Source organism: Sarcophilus harrisii, chromosome 4 (genome assembly GCF_902635505.1).
Source record: "Sarcophilus harrisii chromosome 4, mSarHar1.11, whole genome shotgun sequence".
Taxonomy (NCBI): Eukaryota; Metazoa; Chordata; class Mammalia; order Dasyuromorphia; family Dasyuridae; genus Sarcophilus; species Sarcophilus harrisii.
The window spans coordinates 107,899,039-107,906,046 of record NC_045429.1 but is presented as its reverse complement, the minus strand read 5'-3'; the positions used below and the strand labels follow the sequence as shown (position 1 = coordinate 107,906,046).

General features: G+C 37.7%; 1 long non-coding RNA gene across 1 annotated transcript in view; it reads left to right on the top strand.

Moving 5' to 3' along the window:
* Positions 1–277: 277 nt before the first annotated feature.
* The window catches only part of LOC111720433, a 54,804-nt gene continuing 48,073 nt past the window's right edge, over positions 278–7,008 (top strand). Inside the window, exon 1 of the long non-coding RNA XR_004229366.1 lies at positions 278–365. This is a non-coding gene — a long non-coding RNA (uncharacterized LOC111720433). The remainder of the gene's footprint in view (positions 366–7,008) is intronic.

The window sequence follows — 7,008 nt, the reverse complement described above, 5'->3', positions numbered from 1 at the left end:
CATGGAAGCTCCATGAACACTCCAAGAGCTTCTCTGTCTCGTGCTCTCTCTCTCTCTCTCTCTCTCTCTCTCTCTCTATTCCCTACGGCGTGCTCACGTCATCCTTCCGGGAAGCGGCTGACGTCAGCCCGTTCTTGGCGAGGGCGGGGAATAGGGCTCGAGAGAAAAGACTAGGCCAGAGGGTGGGGTTGGAGAGGAGGTGGGGCGTGAGCCGTGACTCACCCGCTCCCCCGCCGCTTTTTTTTCTGTCGTGAGCGCGCGCGCAGGCGTGCGAGCGTGCGGCGTGAGGTCAGCGCGTCCGGGCGCGCGCGCCTATGTTTCTAATTTTAGCCGCAGCTGGGGCTGCAGAACTTAGGTCGGCTGAGGTAATGGGGGCGGGTTGGAGAAGGGGGAGGACTTCTGAAGGTAATCCCCCTCTTCCCCCATTCCTCCTGGCCACCTTGTTTCCTTTCCTGCCTCCTGGGGTCGAGGAGACCGAGGTTGTGAGGCAGGAAGGGGTGCAGGGAGTCCCGGCCTAGTTGACTCCAGGGCAGGTGGGGGAGGGGCGGTGAGGGAAGGGCCCAGTGAGGCCTGGGGTGCTTTTCCCTGGGGGCTTCTGGGAGTGTGGGAGAAATTGACTTCCGGTGGAGGAGACTCGAGGTGGAGGAGCGGGCTGGAGGGGGGAGGGGATGTTGGTCATGCTGGGGAGGGAAAATTCTCAATTTAAAAGCGGGGCGAAGGATTTAGAACAGGGGCCTTTGACCTTGGCTTCTAAAATAGCTACAACTTTATTTACGGACCGCTAAAATTTAGCGCCTAAAAAACAATGTTCTGAGAAGGGGCCCGTAGAGGTCACCAAACCGTGTGTGTGTTGGGGGGAGGGGTTCCCATAAAGACCAAGAACCCCTAGTTTGGAGGGAGAGAAAGTTCGGGCGTGTTGTCGGGGAGAGACTCTGGAATGAATATGTGGATTTCAGAATGAATACATGAAACATTAAGTACCTACTGTGTGCCATGTGCCCTAGAACGCAAATAGAAAAGTCAGACAGGGATTCCTTCCCGTATAACCGTTTTCCATACAAAAAAATTATATATACCACCATATAAAAATTATAAACCACAAATATTATTGATGAGGAAGATAAATGAGGGATCATTTCAGCATCCTAGGAAAATTTCAACTGCCTGTCGGGGGAGAAAGTACCTACTATGTGCCCTGCCCTAGAATGCAAATAGAAAAGTCAGACAGCCAGTACTTAGGGACGCCTTCCCGCATAACCGTTTTCCATACAAAAAAATTATATATGTCACCATATAAAAATTACAAACCACAAAATTATTGATAAGGAAGATAAATACTGCCCGTCGGGGGAGAAAGTACCTACTATGTGTCCTGCCCTAGAATGCAAATAGAAAAGTCAGACAGCCAGTACTTAGGGACGCCTTCCCGCATAACCGTTTTCCATACAAAAAAATTATATATGTCACCATATAAAAATTACAAACCACAAAATTATTGATAAGGAAGATAAATACTGCCCGTCGGGGGAGAAAGTACCTACTACGTGCCGTGCCCTAGAATGCAAATAGAAAAGTCAGACAGCCAGTACTGAGATGAACTCCACAGTGCCAGGCAGTGGAAAGTGGTGACACAGCAAGGAAACCTGGAGTTGTAAGTTCTCTGAGGGCAGAATCAGATTTAGTTGATGATATGACCAAGCCTTAGTTATTATTTTGGTTGGCTTTAAAATAAAAATGATTGTATTTAGAGTATCCAAAATGGTTAGGAATAAAACCAAAAATCAAAATGAATTAACAGTTGATTGCCCTTCTCTGACCTTCCAGGAATGAGGTAAAGACATAATTCTTTGAAGAATGCTGGGCTGAGACACCTTGGAAAACTGATACTTCCACTTAAAAATTTTTTTTCTATCAAGATGCTCAGTCAGCATATGATGAATTTCAATTTTGACTTTGCTCTGTTGTCTGCCATGTCACAGTGACCTGCATTCTGTCGTTGATATGGTCTCCTCAGATTTCATAGTGACTGCCTGTACTCAAAATATGTATGTACTCAAAAGCCTCTTACTTCAAAATGATAAACAATAAAAGTTATTGATATAAATTAAAATGACAGGAAATATCAAGAAATATAATGAAATATTTTGTTCATTCTAGTGTTCTTTTTTCTTATGTTCCGGGAACAATCCATATTTCTAGTTTTTGAAATCTGACTTTGGTATTTTTCCTCAAAGTTCCAAAAAAAAATCAATGAGGGAAAAATATTTACTGTGGAATGGAGGGTCCTTCTGTGGTTAATATTGATGACTAATGAAGGTCTATAAATCTATACTGAAAACTTTTTTTCAAAATATAATGGTTATTATAAATGAGAGATTTTTGTATTGGTTTCTTTACATGTAGTAGAATGCCTTGAACAGAGTCTAGACATAAATATTAGTTGAATTGAAGTAAGATAACTTGTTCTTAATTCATTGAATGTACAAAAAAGGTTAGAAATGAAAGTCTTAAATTGTTGAAAGCTTAATTTGTCCAGCATAGACGCTAATAGGATGATTCAAGTTTTAAAAAAAAATTTTTATTTTAAAATTTCAAATAGCTTAATGATGTTTGTAAATTAGAAGTCTCAATATTTTAAAAACTTATAATCAGGATTTTCTTTACTGTTAAAAAAAAAAAAGATAAGAAAAGAAATTGTCTTGTCTCATATTAAAAATCCAACCATTACTGCTGGTCTAATGTTTAGTTGGAGAGGACCCTATGTTGATCAGATGTGAATGGTAAATCATGTTCTTAAAGTGAGTATGTGTGTTTTTTTTTTTTTTTAAATTGTATGTTGCACTTTGGGACCTTAACCTAAAATTTGTTAGGTTAGTAATCTTGAATTGATCATTTAAGTTTGTTGTCCTTAAGAATTAATTTTCGTTTTGAAAAACATTTTAAAATTAACCTGTTTTAATAAAACTTAAATTTTAGTTTGCATATTATTGTTAAATTTGCATATGACTTCAAAGATACTACTTGTGATGTTGGTTGTTGGAACTTCCAATAGGGGTTACAACCTCTTTATCACTTAGGAAAATGTCTTTGAAAGTCACTTTGATAGAAAAATTTATCCATTTCCCTGCCACTGACTCAATAATGAGCCTCTCTAAATTTAGCTAGTTTGGTTCTGAAACAAAGACATAGGCTATACTTTAAACCATTCCATCTCAGTTGGGCCTTCCAGAGCTTTTGTTTTATTGACATAAACTTTAAGAACCCCAGGGTCACTTTCATTAGAGCCAGGCATTAATAGAGGATATTATCTATTTAGTATAAAGAATATAGATAATCATAAAAACCATTATATTAAATTAATAAGCATTTACTTAATATTTGCCATCTGGAGAGCTAAGCACTGGGGATTCAAAGACCAAAAAAAAGTTTCTCCCTTACTTTGTAACGAGGGAGGCAATATATATACACATAAGTATATATATAAAACATATGGCACATGGAAGGTTGTTTTTGGATAAAGTACTCTATAGCAGTTTAAGGGACCAAGAAAGCCTTCATAAAGAAAATGGTACATGAAAGTGCTTACTAGTCTTGAAGAATTCCAAGAAGCAGAAATGAGGAGGGAGTGGATTGCATTTTAAGGTTGGAAGCCAGCCTGTATAAAGGCACAGAGGTGGGAAATGAATGGTTTGTGTGTGGAACAGAAAGTAGGTCTAGGCTAGTGTGGTTAGATCTTGATGGAAGAAGAATAATCATAAGACAGGATGGGTTAAAAGGGCCAGATTGTGAAGAACTTTTAAGTGTCTAACAGGAGTTTTTATTTGATCCTTGAGGCAATAGAGAGCAACTGGAGTTTGTAAAGGGCACATAAAGGGCTGATAACCAGACCTGCTTCAGGAAAATTATTTTGGTGGTTGGGTGGAAGATGGATTGTATTGGGAAAAGGCTTGAGGCAAGGAGATCAAAAAGACTATTCCAGAAATGAGGAGAGCCTGATTTAAGGTGGTGGCTTTGTGAATAGATGGGAGAGATGTGGTGGTGATAAGACAATCCTTGACATTTGATTAGAGGGGAGGGTGATCTAAGTTGAGAAATTGAAGATGATACCAAATTTTAAGCCTGAATGGCTGGATGAATAATGGGCCTCTTGACAGTAATAGGGAAGATTGGAAAAGAAGTAGATTTGGGAGGGGAGATAATAAGTTCTCTTTTAGACATAATGAATTCCAGTTATTCCCAGGACCTCCAACTTGAAATGTCTAATAACAATTGGTGGCATAGGAGTAGACTAAGGCTGAATATATAAATCTGGAAGTCATCTGCATTGAGATGATAGTTGAATCCAACTTCCTAAAAATCCTCCTCCAATAAATTCATTGAGCTAATTGTGTCTTTGAGAATTATTTGAACCTTTATACATTTTGGGAGATTTAGTGTCCATCTTCAGTTGTGGTGATTTAAGTCCTTGTTGGTAGTAAGTATAATATCTCAAAATATGAGAAAATGAGATTCCTAAGCCTGATCTGGTTTTCATTTAGACAGACATGATATGACAGTATTGCACTGTCTTGTGCTATAGACACTAACTGTAATTTTTGTCAAGGTTTAGAGTCTTTAAAAAATGAAATCATGTAAATTGCCTCTGGAGCCAAGTTCTCTAGTGCATTCCTGCATTTGGAGTCTGGAATCTGTGCTTTAAATCTGTGGTCACGTTACTCACTATACAACTTAAACACATTAGTTTTGGCAGATTCTGTGGTTAAATTAAGTTTCCTTAGACTTTTCATTTTTAGAAGAAGGGGAATTTTGGAACCCCTACTTCCCCTGTTTAAATCCAGGAATTGTACATAAAAGGAGTAATCGCTGTATTCATGTGAAAAAGGGGAAAAACTGCTACTGCTTTAAGTATTTTAGCTTCTGAGCTAAGAAATGTAAAAGTGCTTTCATTTCTTACCCTATTTAAAAAAAAAAGAAAAAAAAAAGAAGAGATTGTTTCTTCCCTTCCTAAGAAGTGGCCTTTGGGAATGGTTGGGGAGGAAGGAAGGAGAGGAAAGATTATGTAGAAGCCTTGATTAACAGGAATTTTTTTTATTCAGTTTTTTTTTTTTAGTGGGGCATTAATACCAATATGAATTGTGAGACTCAAATGGGATAAAAATATACAACTTCTTGTAAGCTTTAAAATACTTTATTATCTGCTTCTATATATTTTCTGGTGTATCTCACCCCTGTACTTGCAGTCAGAGAGATCTAGCTAGATTCATATCCAGCTTCAGATACTTTGTGACCCTGGGCAAGTCACTTCTCTTTGTCTGTAAAATGAAGGGAATGGACTCATGGCCTTTAAGGTGTTTTCCCAATTGCATGTCCTATATCAGTCCCTACCTGAAACAGCCTACCCACAAAGACTGTTTAAACTGGAATATAGGATTGGGTTTTGTTTCTCAAACATTTTCCTTTGTTTCCTGGCACTTGTGCCTATGTACACTCCATTCCCTATTCTTAAAATGCCCTACCCTCCCATATCTTTACCTGCTGAATCTTACCTACTCTAAAGCCCAAATTCCACTGTACCTACTTCCTGAAGCTTTTCTTTCCTCTTAAAATACAGATAGTTCTTCTGTACTTTTCTAATTCACTTATGTAATATTTTATATTCATAGTTATCTATATCTTTTTCTCCCTTCTCCATGTCTTACCTAAAATTTGTATCACTACTCTGAACAGTGTTCTGCTCTTGATAAATTAACAAAATGTTTGTTGAATGAATGACCTACTCTTTTCTTCCCTATTTTCTTGTTTTCATTCCTTCTTCCTCCTCTGAAATCTTTCTTTTACATGCATCTTCAGTCTCCCTCTAGTTTCTCTCCCTTAGCCTCTTCTTATCTGCCTATTGGTCTTCCTAATTCGTTAAAAAAAAAAAAAAAAAAAAAAAAAAAAAAAAAAAAAAAAAAAAAGGTGTTCTTTTATTCCTTCTATCCCTTTTAGCTATACTGTCCAATTTCTATCTTGACTACTAACTTTAAAAAAAAAAATCCCTTGCAACCTGGAACCTGGCTTTTGCTCCTAGCAGTCCACTGAAATTTCTTTTAACATCTTTGATGATCTCCTAAATGCCAAATCCAGTGTCCTTCCCTTATCCCCTGTCCCCCCAACTTCTTTTACCTTCTTGTAGCTATGGATTGTTCCTATCTACTTTAATCTTTAAGGACTTTACATTCTTCCTACTTATCTGACTTCTTTATCTCCTCAGCCTCTTCTTTAATGTGTTAAGTTACTGAAAGGTCTCTTTGAATCATTCTCTTTATGGGCTTTCCCTTTTAACCTTGTTATGGTGGAAAGAACACTGGATTTGAAGCTTGAAAATCTGGCTCCAACTTTTATTAGCTGTGTGAATATGGTTAGGTCTCTAACTACTTTGTATCTAATTTTCCTCATGTATGAAATGAGAATAAATACATTTGCACAGCCTGCCTCACTTGGTTTTTTGGGAGAAGTACTTAGTAAATCACAAAGGACTACAGAAATTGACTTGCTATTACTGACAGTTTCATTTAATCACCATGTTCTTTCTTTCTTTCTTTTTTTATTAAAACTTTTTAATTTTCAAAATGTATGCGTGGATAATTCTTCAACATTAGCCCTTGGAAAACCCTGTGTTCCAGTTTTCCTTGCCTCCCCCCACACCCTCCCCTAGATGGCAAGTAGTCCAATATATGTCAAACATGGTAGAAACTTATGTTAAACCCAATATATGCATACATATTTATACAATTAAGCCACACGAAAAATAAAAAGAGAAGCAAAATAATATGCAAGCAAACAACAAAAAGAGTGAAAATGCTATGTTGTGAACCACACTTCAGTTCCCACAGTTCTCTCTGGGTGTAGATGGCTCTCTTCATCACTGAACAATTGGAACTGATTTAAATTATTTCACTGTTGAAGAGAACCATGTCCATCAGAATTGATCATCATATAGTATTGTTGTTGAAGTGTATAATAATC